Raw genomic sequence first — 16,380 nt, 5'->3', positions numbered from 1 at the left:
GTGAAATGGATAGAGACCGTTCTTGTATGTATTCGAGACTCCATGGTGGGTTCATTACGCCTAACTATTTCAATGGAGTTGAGGATTTTCCATGTTCCTTTGCACTTTTTATCAACATGGGATTTTCGTCCATTGGAACATATTAGATGTCCTTGTGTTGCGTTTTCAAAATAATAATGATCAAATTTCTCGATCAAATGTCGTGCAAAGCACTTTTTCCTTTAAAGGTTTCAAGTATGAAGTTACACTACTTTGGAGTTTTACATGAGAGAGACCGTATCGAGAGTCATCACATCTAGGAGCTGATGATGAACCGAATATGTCAAGGACAAAATGGAAAAATTTATATGCGAGGATGTTTTTATGGATGTTGCAATGGGGAGTTTTGATTTTGATGCTAATCAAGGTAATGAACCGAGGATAGAAAGTGAAAGTCCAAATCCAAGTGCTTCCAACTTTTTTTCTTTGTTACAAGATGCAAGTAAACCGTTGGGGTCAGAAGTGTAACATATACAAAGTTATTACTTGTCTCTAACTTTTAAATCAGGTTATTGAATTTAATATGAGCGTAGTCATGTTTTAATCATCTCATAAAAGTTGTGAAGAGCATGTTGCCAATGATGAATGTTTACCAGAAGATTTTTATAGAATGAAGAAGAGACTGACAAAACATGGACTTGGTTATGTCCAAATTCATGTGTTGGTGAAAAATTGCATGTTGTTTTATAGAGAAACAATTGAGTTAGAATATTGCTCAATATGCAGGCATCCAGAAAGCCAAGTGTCATGGTAGAAGACAAAAAAAGGTTCCTTTAAGATTCTACATTACTTTCCACTTGTACTAAGGCTTCAAAGACTTTTATATGTCCGTAAAATTGTCGAACACATGACTTGGCATGCTTATAACAAAACTAATGATGGAGTGCTTCGACATCCAATTGATGGTGAGGCTTGGCAACACTAATCACCCATGAATCATTTGTTATAATCGGAAAAGTTTTTTTCGTTGTAGACTAATGGTTTCAAATCATTCGCGAGCTTCAAAACCATATTTTGTGCGGGAATAGACAACTTACCACAATGGATGTGCATGAAAACCCGTACATATTCCTTAGTAGGGTCATTCCTGGAAATCCAAATCAGAACATTGATGTTTTTTTTATGGCCCGTAATAGATGACTTGAAACAGTTGTGGAGTGATAGTTGTACAAGATATGATGCATATAGGAAACAAAATTTTACGTTACGTGCTTCATTACTATGGACAATTAATGATTTTCCCACCTATGGGATCTTGTCTGGGTGGAGCACACATGGAAGACTATCTTGTCTATACTGCATGGAACACACAAAGTCTTTTATATTAAATCATGGTGGGAAGCCATGTTTTTTTTACTGTCATTGTCGATTCTCACCTTAAGATCATCCATTCAGGAAGCAAAGAGATAAGCTCAGCAATAGAGTGAAGCGTGATTCTCCGATTGCTTGATTTTCAGGGGAAGAAATATTGATGAGAAATAATTCTCTTCCTAATATTACAAATGGCAACAATATCAGATCGAAAGGTTTCAGTCGTGGAGAGCCCATCATTGGGTGAAGAAAAGTATTTTTGGTAGTTAACATATTTGCTATTACCAATCTTATTCGGCACAATTTTGATGGCATGCATATTGAGCAAAATTTTTTTGATTATATTTTCAACACAATAATGGATGTCAAAGGAAAAACCCAAGGACAACATCAAGGCATGAAAGGATTGGAATTGTATTGTAGACAACTCCAATTACATTTGATTGAAAGTAATATATGGACTTTCAAACTCCAAGCGCATCTTATTGCTCGAGTAAAGAGCAGTAGTCGCGCCTCAGTGTCAGTGTGAAACAATAATAGACTTCGACTCATTGTTTTATACCCAAAACATAGCACATGTGCAAATGAGGCCCAAAGCCAATTATATGGGATGAAGAGTCATGATTATCATGTATTCATAGAACGATTGCTTCTGATTGCATTTCGAGGTCTTCTCGCCTCAATTCAATTTTGGGATGTGACACGAACTATCTCATTTCTTTATAAATATTTGTTCAACTGAATCAGTATCAATCATATGATATTTTGAAGGAAATATCATTGAAACAATTTGTAAGATGGAAAAATCTTTCCTCCTGGGTTTTTGATAGCATGGAACATTTACTAATACACTCTACCATACGAGGCTATGTGTGAGCTCTGACAATATCGCTGGATGTATCCATTTTGAAAGGTAATATATTCTTCTATCTTTAGGGTATAGCATGTAAATAACATCCATTTAATATATGGCTCCTATCAATGCTAAAGTGGTTTTATTATATATAATTTTCAGATTTCTGCATCATATCAAGAGGTGAAAATTTTAGCATATGTTGAGGGATCCATTTAGAGGCATAGTTATTGAAGAAATGATTTTTACCTATTATATTTTTGAAACTCCAATGTGGAAACAAACTTGAAATGGTGTTCCACTTAATGATGATGGTGGTGATATGGAACCAATGGGATGTCTATCAATTTTCACACATCCTGTACTGATTTCCTTGCATGCCAAGCCATTATTTCAATATCTAAAAGATGAGTACTATGCTATAAAATTATATGTTTAAATGAATTGCATGGAGGTCACTTCATATTGAGTCAGCTTTTATGTGTGATTGTTCTTCCTATGGTTTATATTATAATTAAGCTAACATTAATCCTTTCATAATGATAGCATCTTCGATGAAATGGTTAAAGAAATTCTCCTTATATAAGAGAAGCTATACTAGAGAAAGTGTGAAATACAAGATTTGGACAATGGTTTAAAAATTATGTCAGTTCTCTTTGTGAATATTATAAAGGTCATATATTTTATATCTTAAATGATTATGCACTAATTTTTTTACATTGCGCTACAAAAGGTTCAAATTCATAGAGATGAAATTGATGATCATCTTATTTAGATTTCTTATGGCTTAGCTTGTAGAGTACAATGTTCCAAAGGATACTTTGTAAATTATTTCAAGTTCCATACCAACGAATATGGGGAAAACCAGAAAAACAATAAATAGTGGGGTTCAGATTCATAGAGATGAAACTGATGATCGTTGTATTGAGATTTCTTATGGCCTGGCTCATAGAGTACAATCTTACAAAGGATACTTTGTAAATGGTTTCAAGTTCCATACAAAATAATATGTGGAAACCAAAACAAATGAATAGTGGGGTACTTGTGAAAGGGTGTTGCTACAATGACTATGACCATGACTTTTATGGCATTTTGATAGATGCCATTGAGTTGGATTATTTTAGTTCTGGAAATAGGGTTGTACTTTTCAAATGTCAATGGTTTGATACAGAAAAAGGAGTAAGAGTACACCCCACTCATGGCCTTGTTGAAATTAAACACACTTCACTTCTTCGAAGTAGTGAGCCATTCATTTTGGCTGCTGAAAGCTACACATGTTTATTATAGTGGTTATCCTCAACTTAAAAGAAAAAGCGAGATTGGTGGGTAGTATTTAAAACAAAAAGCTAGGAGTACCCTTTTGAATCTTTGTCCTATCGAAGCTGATAGAGAAAATGAGAATGATATTAATGGAGGAGTATTTCAAGAAACTGAAGTATCTTTTCCAAGTCATGTTACTCTTTTAGAAGAACTTGATGACCCTGTAGTTCTAGATGATGGTGAATTTGAGGAGGTGAATCCGTTAATAATGGTTGATGATGGTGAAGATGGTCAAGGAAGATGGAGATGATGTGGGTATGAAGGAAAAGATAAATGTAGTGATGAGCGGTAATGATGATAATGTGCAATTGAAGATGAATTGTAACATGGAAAGACTGATGAGGTTTGCATCCTCGATGATGATTAGTCTACTGCCATTACTTTGCTTTAGTAATTAAGAGGACGATATTGCTATTTCTGAATCATTTTACTGCTTTTGTATGTTATGTTGCTATATATATATTTTTCTTTTATGAATTTTGTGAAACTAGAAATTATGCTTTTTAGTATTTGGTATCAATATGTTCATCCATATCTAACTTTCAAATGTATTAGCATTCTAATTTTGTAGTTTATATGCCTATGTGCTCTTTTTATTTCCTTTGCGTAGTTCTGAATTTGGCATCATGAGAAACATGAGATGAACAAGGTAAAGGTAAAGGTCGCGGTAAAGGGCATTCTTCATTGCATTAAAGCCACAATGCCACCGAGAGGTCTACTTGGGACATCATCGGTGCATTGGCTCCCATTATTCAACCATCCAACGAGGCACCAACTTCAACTCACGAGTGCAGATATATCTACATCTGCTAGAGCCTTCATCAGCACTTCTAACCTTCGTTTGTGTGTGGACTTTTGATGGTGACGGTGATAGGTTCTTCGTGCAGAAGTTAGCGTTGAGGGACTCAGCGTGCTCACCTACTCTAAATCTAAAATGATCAAAGTGCATTTCGACACCACAATGAGATGTGTAAATCTTCACGACTGTCCTAACATGTTCTATAATATTTCTATTTGTAATTGTTTTTGTTTTGTTTAGAATATAATATACTTTATATGATGCATTATGTGTTAGAGTTTTTGTTGAGAAGGGGTCACGAGCGTTACTTCAGCATTATAAAAACATTTCAAAAGTCCTTGGCCAACATGGAGAAATGTTCCTAATGATGTGAAGGAACTGATGTGGAAGACATTTCAGTTATAAAATTTTATTATATGATTGTTTTTTTGTTTATTTAATTTATGAAAATTTTTAACATTATTCTTTTTCAGAGATCACGTAAATGGAACCTTGAACATAACGCGCAAAATCAAAAAGTGTTTGATAAGACTAGCAAAACACCGATTAAAGGGACATGTCTGGTGATGAGAGGATGAAGGCAATGAACGCAAAGTTGGTGCTACTAACATTAGAATGCAAATGAAAATCAAAGGAGTGGATCACAATGATGTGACATAGCCCTCATTGATAATGAATGTGGAAATGATGCATGGCAATCCAAATCGAGAAGAAAGCAAAAGGCAAATCGCTTTAACAGAGAAAGAAGGAAGTATTACAAAAGCACACGGGTGGTTCACGATGTCGCATATTCATAGTATCAAGTTGGTATGTATTTATATTTTATAAATATCCTATGATATCTTAATAGTACCCTATGATCCTTCAAAAGATGAGTTTCCATCTTAATTTTTGTTGAACATGGCATGATTAGTGATAGTAATTTTTCGTTGATGATGAGTACCAATTCACCTCAAAAGTTTTCATGAAAATCTACTTAAAATGCTCACTAATCTTTGTTTTGAACATGGTATGATTTGGTTGAACATGCCACGATTAGTGATAGTTATTATTTTATTATTTTTAATCTATGTTTACTGTTTTATTTTGTAATATTTATTCTTTATATTCAATCAAATTAGAACTCATGCATGCATGAACATTCTACCAAAGAATACATATTACTATATAACTTTTCTAAATAAAACATGCATCTTATTCATAATAATATTTATTATGATTATAAAAAATGAGTAAGCTTGGATTGGCATTGACCATGAGTGCATTCTGAGAGAGGCGAGCCACACACAAGAATATTAGACTAATAAAAGCTACCAAATAATTAAATACTTTATTTATTTTGGAGAGGAATAAAATATTTGTTTTGTTTTCCCCATTGTGGTGCTATAAGGTCTATTTGGATTGGTTGGTGGGCGTTATGCTCTTGCATTATCTTGAGTTCAAATAAAATAAACAAAACGTAAATGAATGAAAAGGACATGGATTGTTGCTATTACACCCAACATGCTAGTAGAAATATTGTTCTTGTTGCTTTATACGTCTGTTATTGAAAGGAGTTAGGTTTATGTTATAGCACTAGTACTATTACGTGCTATGTGCTATTACCTGAAAATGAAGTGCTTTGTGTTACTTTTGTTAAATTATTAGTACTTACAATGAACAATCTATTTCTTTTATTTATGTGTTTCTACACTTTAAATTAAAATACAGTGGGGAAGCTTTTGGGTAGGGAGGTAGGATATTTCGAAATTTTTAGGCTCACACACAAGCGCAAAGGGGTGAGAGGGTGAATTATCAACAACAAGTCGAGTAGTCAATGTAAGTTAATTTGAGTCATTTTTCATAATTGTTATCATTAAAGTTTTGATTCATAAGTGTGATGGAAAATGTTTGTTTTGACATATATTTTCTTGTTATAATGTTAATTTTTAGGTACCATTGTTTAAGTGTATTATGTGTTATTTGTATGAAGCCTAGTTAATGAGTTTTCCTTTTTTATCATTCATTTTTATTGTATGAGTTGTAAATGTTAATATTTACTTTTAAACATGTTATAGGAAAAGTATAATGCTATATTGATCGACAAATTTGGTGATGGTATCTTTCCCATCCAAGTTTTCGATGGTCGGGCCATGGTATGATGCAATTAGGGGGAGTAGGCTACACACACAGTGTATATGGCTTTTGGGAGTAGGGTAGACTAAAGACGCTTGTTTAGTCGGCATCTACATGTCCTTCCACATCCGATTGATGTGTGGACATTCAACCTATCAACCTTTGCAACAAATGAATCTGATGTGCAAACACAGACTCTCGGAGAAAGTCTAAGAATTTAGAGAGTACAAATCTTGATATTCAAAAGCAAGGTCAAGCTGGAGTTACAGAGTAAATTGGGTAAAATCTTTGAGTTGGTGAAATGAGGTCATCCAACATTATTCTCTCAAGAAAGCAAATTGGCAATTAATTCAAGGGATGCCACTACCGGAGATGAGTGGAGAAGATGCATAGAGATTGAGATAGCCTTTAGAATGGTGTTGTTAACATTTGTTTTGTTGGAGTACCTTTAAAACTATTTTAATATTTTGGTGATTACTTGCAACTTTATAACTTCATATACTTTTACATGTGTTGTTGGATTTTTCATTATGAATTTATGTGTTGTTGTGATGAACAAGTGATTGTATTATGGATTGTAGGGATTGTTAAAATGGATATGATATCATGTTCATATTATGCATAATACATGTTTAATGTGTAAAATATGTGTATAATGAATTAGTAATAGTATTCCCTACAGAAAAGTATATTATTTACCGATGGAATCGCAATTATTACCGACGGAGCAAATAATTTTTGGTGAATATAAAATACATTTATCTATGGAATCACAATTATTACCGACGAAGCAATTAATGTTTGGTGAATATAAAATACATTTACCTACCGAATTCCTAAATTTTAATATTTATTACCGACAAAAAATACAATACTGACACAAATTATAGTAATGATATTATGCTTGACCGACTAATAACAATATCTGCTCCGACAGAACTATAATTTTTATCGACGAATAGTATTAAATTAATATTTTTTACCAACGAAAAAAAAACTTTCTACTGATGGAAAGCTTTCTTCACCGACATATTTTTCATTATAAAATTATTTTTAGTGACGAAAAGCAATACCTTTTACCAATAGAAATTTTCCTTTTATTGAAGGAATTATCTTAACTTAATATTTTTCACCAACGGGAAAAATATTTTTTTACCGAGAAAAACATTCTATTAACGACAAACAACATCGAAAAAAATGAATTAAATTTTTATATTTAAATAATTATTACCGATGGAAATGTAATCATTATCAACACATAGTTCTGTCGGTAATTATTTATTTTTACCCACAGAATTTATTATTACCGATAGAAGCACATTACCGACATGAGAATTAGTGACGGATTATTTCTGACAAACTTTCTGTCGGTAATGATATCTACCAATGGAATATCTACTATTATCGACAAAAATTTTCCGATCACTACTGGACTGTTTTCTTGTATTGATAGGATTAGAGTTTTGATTGAAAAATATGAGACATTCAGAACCATAAGTTTAGTGTTTTGTTTCAAATATAGTTGGTATTCCGAAAAGAAAACATAAGATTATGGTTTTGATTGAAAAATAGAATACATTAGTACAAGAAAACATAAGGTTACGGTTTTGATTGAAATATAGTAGGCAGTTCGAAAAGAAAAAACATAGGATTTGGGTTTTGATTGAAAAATATGAGACATTCATAAAATAAAACATAAGATTAGGCTTTTGAATAACACATAGTAGACATTCTGAAAAGAGAATATATGATTATGGTTTCGATTGGAAAATATGACACATTGCAAAAATAAAATATAGGATTATTGTTTTGATTAAAAAATAGTAGACATTCCTAAAAGAAAATATAAGATTAGTGTTTTGATTATAAAACAGGAGGCATTCAAAAAACAAACTTAGGATTAGGGTTATGATTTAAAAATATAGGGCATTACTATTATTGTTTTTATTAGGGTTTTGATTCAAAAGTATGAGCCATTCCGAAAAAAAACGTAGAAATAGGATTTTGATTGACAAATATTAGACGTTTCGAAAAGGAACATAGGATTAGTGTTTTGATTGAAAATAAGAACGGATTACTATAAGAAAACATAGGATTAGGGTCTTGATTAAAAACCAAAAAAATAGGGGACATCTCCAAAAGAAAACAAATAATTATTGTTTTTATTCAAAAATAGCAGATATTCTAAAAAGAAAACATAAGATTAGGGTTTGGATTAAAAGAAAAGAAAGCATTCCGAAAAGTAAACAAAGGATTAGGATTTTAATAAAAATATGAAGCATTACGAAAAGAAAACATATGAATATCAGTTTTGAATAAAAAAAAACCCAAACCTATGTTACCTTTTCAAAACTAATAAATAGGAGAAATTAAGAAAAGAAAACATAGAATTCTGTTTTTGTTTGCAAAATATGAGGCATTACAAAAAGAAAATATATAATTACAGTTTTGATTCAAATATAGTAGGAATTCCAAAAGGAAAATATAGGATTAGGGTTTTGTTTCAAAAATAGTAGACATCCTGAAAGGAAAACATATGATTAGGGTTTTGATTGAAAAATATGAGAGATTCTAAAAATAATAAATAGGATTTGGGATTTGAATCAAAGATAGCAGACATTCCAAAAAGAAAACATAGGATTAGGATTTTGATTGGAAAATATAAGACATTACTATAAGAAAAGAAAGGATTAGACTTTTGGTAAAAAAACTAAAAAAAATAGGTTACAATTCAAAAAGGAAACATAGGATTAGAGTTTTGATTCAAAATAGCAAACATTTAGAAAAGAAAATATAGCATTAGTGTTTTCTCTCAAAAATAGCAGACATTGCAAAACAAAAAAAAAAATTTAGGTTTTTGATTGAAATATAGGAGCCATTCCGAAAAAAAAACATTGATTAGTATTTTGATTCAAAACTGATAAATTGGAGACATTATGTAAAGAAAACATAGGATTGTGGTTTTGATACAGATATAGTAGGCATTACAAGTAAAACATAGAATTAGTGTTTCGATTGAAAAATAAGAGACATTACTATATATATAGGATTAGGGTTTTTGATTTTTAAAAATATGAGATATTTTTGAAAAATATAGGATTAGTGTTTTGATTCAAAAAAATAGTAGATACTCTAAAAAAAGAATATATATGATTAGTACTTGATTATAAACGAAAACATTAGGGGCATTTCCAAAAGGAAACATAGGATTTGGGTTTTGATTGAAAGATAGGGTTAGTAATGTTGGTTTTTGCAAATGTCTCCTTAATTTTCAAAAATATGAGAGATTTTGAAAAGAAAATATAGGAGTCATGTTTTTGAATAAAAAAACCAAAAATTGGTGACATTTTTGAAAAGAAAACATAGGATTACCTGCTTTTTGAATAAAAAATGAGACACTCGAAAAAGAAAACAAATGACTAGCATTTTGATTCAAAATTAAAAAAATAAGACACATTACGAAAAGTAAACATAAGATTAGGATTTCAATTCAAAAATATCAGAAATTTTGATAAGAAAAAAAGGATTAAATTTTTTCGATTGAAAAATAGTAGACAATCAGTAAAGAAAACAATAGATTACGGTTTTCATTAAAAAATAGGAGACATTCTGAAAACAGAAGAAAGGGTTAGGGTTTTGATTCAAAACTGAAAAGTAAAATACGTTCTTAAAAGCAAACATAGGAGTAGGATTTTTTTTGAAAGATATGAGACATTCTGAAAAGAAAAACATAGCATTAGGGTTTTGATTCAAATGTAATAGGCATTGCGGAAAAACATGGGATTATGGGTTCATTAAAAAATATGAGACATTACTTAAGAAACATAGGATTAGGGTTTTCATTGAAAATATGAGACATTTCAAAAAGAAAAACACGGGATTAGAGTTTTTGCTTGTAAAAATAGAAGATGATACTAAAGTAAAACATAGGATTATGGTTTTCAATAAAAAAATAGGATACATTAATCTATGAAAAGATAGGAGTAGGGTTTTGTTTCAAAAATAGTCGATATTCTGAAAAGAAAATATAAGTTTTGGGCTTTGATATAAATATAGTAGGCATTGCCAAAAGAAATAGGATTAGCATTTTGATTGAAAAATATTAAACATTAATATAAGAAAACATAGGATTAGTCTTTGATTAAAAAAATAGTAGATACTCCAAAAAGAACACATAGAATTAGTGTTTTGTTTGAAAAATAGGAGGCATTCCTAAAAGAAAATAGATGATTAAGATTTTGATTGAAAAATATGAGACCTTCCAAAAAGTAAACTTGGGATTAAGGTTTCATTAAAAATTAGCAAACATTCCCACAACAAAAGATAGGATTAGAATTTTGATTAAAAAATTACACATTCTGAAAAGAAAACCAAATGATTAGGGTTTTGATTCAAACATGATAAAAGGACACATTTTGAAAAGAAAACATAGGATTAGTGTTTTGATTAAAAAATAACAGACATTTCGAAAAGAAAAGAAAGGACTAGGTTTCTAATTGAAAAATATAAGACCTTTTTGAAAGAAAACATAGGTTACGGTTTTGATTCAAAACTAATAAATAGTAGACATTACGAAAAGAAAACATAGAATTTGGGTTTTGTTTGCAAAATAAGACACATTACAAAATGAAAACATATGATTAGGGTTTTGATGGAAAAATAGAAGGCATTGCAATAAGAAAAAAAATAAGATTAGGGGTTTGAGTCAAAACTAGTTGACATTCTGAAAAAAAAACATAGGATTAGGGCTTGATTGAAAATTAGTAACCATTCAAAAAATAGAACATATGATTAGGTTTTGATTGAAAATAATAGGACATTCTAAAAATAAAACATAGGATTATGATTTTAAAAAATAAACAGTGGATATTTCGTAGGCAACGTAAAAATTGCTACAGAAATAATCCATTGTTATAATTGGGCATTGGCGACAGAATCCACGTTACCTACGGAATAAGACCACATATGTTAAACTTGTTTTTATTACATTATTAGTGGAATTTTAAATTTGAGCAATGAAATATAGATGAATGGCAATGGAAATGTAGCAACAGAATGATGCTATTTCGTTACTAAAACTTAAGCGCCCTAAATTTGCTGGGAATTTCCGTTGAACCTAAATTGCTACGGAAATCTTCTATTGTTAGTGTAAGACATTGGCAATGGAATCCACATAAAATTACCGACGGAATAAAACTTCATATGTTTAACTTGTTTTTATTACGTTACCAATTTAATTTTAAATATTAGTAATGAAATATAGAGGCATAGAAATGGAAATGTGGCAATAGAATGGTTCCATTTCTATTCCATTGCTAAAACATATGTGCCTTAAATTTGCTAGGAATTTCTATTTAAACTAAATTGCTACAGAAATATTCCATTGTTATCATTAGACATTGGCGATAGAATCCGCATCAGATTACCGACGGAATAAGTGTTAATATGTTAAATTTGTTCTTATTTATATTACTGACAGAATTTTAAAGATTAGCAACATAATATAGATGAATAGCAGCGGAAATGTAGCAATTAAATGGTTCCGTTGCTAAAACTTACTCGCCCTAAATTTGTTGTGAATTTTTGTTGCAACTAAATTGCTACAAAAATATTACGTTGTTATTGTTAAACATTGATGATGGAATCGGCATCGGATTATTGATGGAATAAGACATCATATGTTCAACTTTTATTTTTATTTATATTATCGATAGATTTTAATAATCCCAAAAATTTGAATTATTTTTAGTTGTGGCCCAAACATCAAATTTTAATTTTACAATTTTATTAATTTTGCTTTAGTTTATATGTTCCTTCAGAAGATAGTTATTGAAGGAGCTTTCATCGGCATCAACTTGGTGAGGTTTGCACTAGGCTTGACAAGGGAATCTTTGGAAAAGATGAGGCTACTCCATAAGACCATCGATACGGACTACGAGGGGGTTTTACTTATGGATTACATGCTTTTACATTCGATTTCATTGTAGATTGTATCTTGCTCCATGGAGAGCTAAACCCTTAGTGGGTACTTGGACTTGTAAACCCTAGGATGATTTTATTTCATTGATCTTTCACTATGTTTCTTTAATTAATTTTTTTCATTGAGTTCCAACCTTGAATGCTTATTGAATCAATTTTTCCTTAGAGTGACACTAGGGTTGAGAATCTATCTTGGTAATCTTTGTGGATGAGTGACACAGCATGAGGGTTAGATAAAGAAGGGTTGGAGAGGGTCGAGAGGGTGAGTCGAGAGGTAGCAGATCATCCTCTTTCCTTCCGATGTGATTTATCCTACCTCCACGTTCAAAGAGTTCTTTGCGGTCATGATAGAGTGAAGTGCTCAGAGACAAATTCTGTTGGGGCTTAGTTGCATAAGCAACAGAGTGAAACAATGAAGTTATCCTTAGTGCTATGGCTTAATTGTGACTAGGTGTCTTTCGCTTTGACCAAAGGGTTAGATCTATATTAGGGAATAGGGTTTATCACTTGGAGTCCCTAGAGCTTCTTACAACCTCACACAGTGTAAGGCGTCGAGATTATTCCTTTCCACTGGGCATACTATAAGGTTAGTCACAGTTGACCTTAGGTTTGGAATTGTGTGTTTAAGGATTTCCTTGACTCATTAATCGTCAGCCAGGAGGCATAGTGAATGGTATTGCACTTGAAACAATAGTCCTAGGGAGAGCAATGTCTTGGTGCCCCATCTTCTATTGATTGTCTCTCCTATTATTTCATTGCGTCTTTTTCTTATTTCCTTTACTTTTATTTCCATTGATATTGTTCACACCACTCTTGAACCATCTTCACTATAGTTAAATAGCAATTCTTGTGTTTTTGAGAACTATTCCCTATGGATACGACTACTCACTCACCAGAGTACTTTATTTCTTCGATAACCCACGCACTTAAGGTACACACACGCAAAGGGGTGTTTCAAGTTTTTGCCGCCGTTGCAGAGGAATAGGCATTTTGGAAGCATTTTACACTTTGCTATTTTAGCTATTCATCACTTGTACTATTTCATACTTTCTTATTCTACCATCGTTCTGATTTGTTTTTCTTTTTTTGGTTGTAGTTCCAGGTTATGACCCGAGGAAACCCTTCGACAATGGTTGAAGGTGATTCGGATATTAGAAGAAGAATTCATAGAAGGGGAAAAGAGCCTATACAAGAATAGTCTAATCAAGCTGAAATAGAAGTTGAAGGGTTTGCCAGTATAGCAGAACAGAATGAGCAGTAGAGGACACTCTCAGATTATGCTAGATCCACATTTCTTGGCATGTAATCCAGCATTATGCGGCTACCGATTACGGGTTAGAATTTTGAGCTTAAGGGAAGCTTCATCCAGATGTTATAGCAGTCAGTGTAGTTAATGGTTTGGTCGATGAGGATCCAAACAATCACATTGAGAACTTATTGGAATTATACAACATGCTCAAGATTATTGGTGTTACAGATGATGCCATCAAGTTGAGGGCCTTCCCATTTTCCTTGAAATGAAAAGCAAATCAATGGCTATACTCATTACCTAGAGCATTGATCACCACATGGGAATAGATGGTAGAAGCTTTTCTTGCCTGATATTTCCATCCCGAAAAATCTGCAAAGCTTAGGAATGAGATATCTTATTATGTGCAAGAGGAATTGGAGTCTCTTTTGGAGAAATGGGATTGATTCAAGGAGCTCATGAATAAATGTCCTCAATATGGTTTCCTCAAGTGGATGATCATTCATATTTTCTATAATAGTTTAAAACCAAGCACAAAGCAGTTACTTGGTCTACAGCAGGAGGTATCTTAGGAAGTAAGACCCCTGAAGAAGCCCGACATTTCATCAAAGAAATGGCTATAATTAGTTATCAGTGGAACACACGGGACAGAAAGAAAGTAGTCAGACTTTATGAGATTGATGCAGTTACATCAATGGAGGCTCAACTTGAATCATTGAGTAAGAAGTTGGACACTCTAACTTCTCCTAGAGTGGCGGCCCTGATGAGTTGCACCGGGTGTGGGGGTGGACATGCACTGTCTGATTACGCTATTTCGATTATTTGACATACACTGTCTAACAGCGAGTTTCGAACAACAACAAGCCCCAAACATGGAGAATAGAGTTTTAGGTTTGGAAAACCAGAGGAACGACTTAGAAAAGGTTTTAACCAAGTTCATTTCAGCATTGGATACAAGATTTTAATCAGTTGAAGCCACACTTCACAACCACAATGCTTCATTGCACAACTTGGAGAACCAAGTGGGCCAAATTGCAAAGTCACTTTCGGAAAGACCTCAACCGAGTTTGCCTAACAACACGGAGACAAACCCAAGGGAACATATGAAGGTGACAACTTTGAGAAGTGGTCATGAATTTGAGAGTAGACTCCCTAGTGAGAAGACCAATGTTCAGTAACCTGAGTTCGTTTAGGTTGAGGAGAGATCCAAAGAGAAGGAGATGGCACCCCCACCTTACAAGCCAAGAATCCCTTACCCTTCAAGATTAAATAATGACCAAAATGATGAGCGATACAAGATGTTTTTGGGTCTATTGAAGTAGCTGCGCATCAACATCCCATTTGTGGAGGCGTTGTCTCAAAAGCCTCGCTATGCAAAGTTTCTCAAGGACCTATTAACCAACAAGAGGAAGTTGGAGGAGAGCGCATTTGTGATTATAGATGCTTCGTGTTCGGTGGTGTTGCAAAAGAATATTCCGAACCAGAGGAAAGACCCCGGAAGCTTCATCATTCTATGCAACATTAGCAATTTGGGTAAAGAAAAGGCATTGGCGGATTAAGGGACTAGCATCAACGTCATGCCTTATACTTTTTTTCAGAAGCTAGGTTTGGGATACCCTAGGCCCACTCGGATGATAATCAAATTGGCCGACCGAATAGTTGGACATCTGAGGGGCATCATTGAAGACATACTTATGAAAGTTGACAAGTACATATTTTCTGTGGATTTTGTAGTTTTGGATGTTAATGAGGATGCTAAGGTCGCATTGATACATGGGAGGTCATTCTTGCGCACTTCCAAGGCTCTTATTGACATGGACGGTGAGGAGTTAACACTTAGAGTTGGTGATGACAAGTTGACATACCACCCGGCGAAGCCATGTGGCATTCTCTTGGCTTTGATGATACTCTGTATTTTCTTGACACTACTAATGAGTTAATTGATGAATATGTGCAAAAAATGATGTGTCCAGACCGATACGAGGGGTTGCTAGATTAAGAAGTGGAGAATAAAGAAGTTTTAACACTCGGTCTTGAGGACAAGGTGCAACCTACTTCGGGGATCATGAAGAGGATGATCCAAAAGATGAAGCGAGCAAGACGATGCCACAAGAAGCGTCTTAAGGCTAATATTGATGTGCAAGCATGGAGTAAGGGTGATGAACCCTTGTGTGGTAACAAGCTCAACAACTCTCCCTCTACCTTGAAAATATTATGTTCATCATGCTTTCAAATTGTAGGTAAGAGGGCAACCTTCATTCATGAGCCCCCATGAGGTAAGAAGAGGTATGTCAAGCTTAGTGAAGTTAAACAAGTGCTTCTTGGGAGGTAACCCAAGTCTTACTATTTTCTAGCTCTTAGTTTTAGTCTTGCATGAATAAAATTTTTAATGTTGGTGTCTTGAACTTTACATGCTTTTTACATGTTTTTTACTGTGCTTTCCTAGTAGATTGCTGATGTTTTATTGTGCTTAATTGTGATTGGTGAAGTTTATTTGTTGTTTTAGCATGTTTTCCATAATTCTTTGGTCAGTTCTTCATGGTTTATGCAGTATCTGTGTTTGTATGAGTGTGCAGAAATTTGTCTATAGAGTCTGTAATTTTTTCTAAGTCATCTAAAGAAGACACATGGCCATGTGGAATTTCAACATAGGCACGTGTTTCTGTTCAGAGCTCAACTTCTTCATCCCAAGAAGACACTGGGGCGTGCGAGCGC

The 16,380-nt window shown here is 33.1% G+C and overlaps 1 non-coding gene across 1 annotated transcript; it reads right to left on the bottom strand.

The window, feature by feature from the left end:
• Positions 1-14,042: 14,042 nt before the first annotated feature.
• On the bottom strand, positions 14,043-14,149 carry LOC120266039. Its single transcript, XR_005537887.1, has one exon. It is a non-coding gene; the product is annotated as a small nucleolar RNA R71 (small nucleolar RNA).
• Between the last annotated feature and the right edge of the window lie 2,231 nt (positions 14,150-16,380).

Source organism: Dioscorea cayenensis, chromosome 1 (genome assembly GCF_009730915.1).
Source record: "Dioscorea cayenensis subsp. rotundata cultivar TDr96_F1 chromosome 1, TDr96_F1_v2_PseudoChromosome.rev07_lg8_w22 25.fasta, whole genome shotgun sequence".
NCBI lineage: Eukaryota > Viridiplantae > Streptophyta > Magnoliopsida > Dioscoreales > Dioscoreaceae > Dioscorea > Dioscorea cayenensis.
This window is presented reverse-complemented; position numbering and strand designations above follow the sequence as displayed.